The sequence below is a fragment of the Peromyscus californicus genome, unplaced genomic scaffold, assembly GCF_007827085.1.
Source record: "Peromyscus californicus insignis strain IS unplaced genomic scaffold, ASM782708v3 Scaffold_22__1_contigs__length_63687245, whole genome shotgun sequence".
NCBI classification, from domain to species: Eukaryota; Metazoa; Chordata; class Mammalia; order Rodentia; family Cricetidae; genus Peromyscus; species Peromyscus californicus.
Genome location: NW_026294525.1, coordinates 29,230,777 through 29,231,096, shown reverse-complemented (window position 1 = coordinate 29,231,096; position 320 = coordinate 29,230,777).

Below are 320 nucleotides of genomic sequence, written 5' to 3'. Positions count from 1 at the left end.
GCTTTCCCTTGCACAGCAATGTTGTCCTGGTGATGTCTTCAATGTCAACAATCTAGGAATGGCCTGATACTCTCCCGTCTTACTTCCCCTCAGCCCATTTCCCAGCTAGTATTGTTCATCCTACAATTTAAACATTACTCACTATGAATCACTTCTGCAACCCCTTCTCTCTCACATATATCACAAGATTCAGCAATTATTTACTTACTTGCCTGTGTCCCCTGCAGTTTGCAAGTTCCTTATAACAGTGGTTCTCAACCTTCCTTGTCTTGTTACCCTTTAATACAGTTACTCATGATGTGGTGACTCCCCCCACAGCC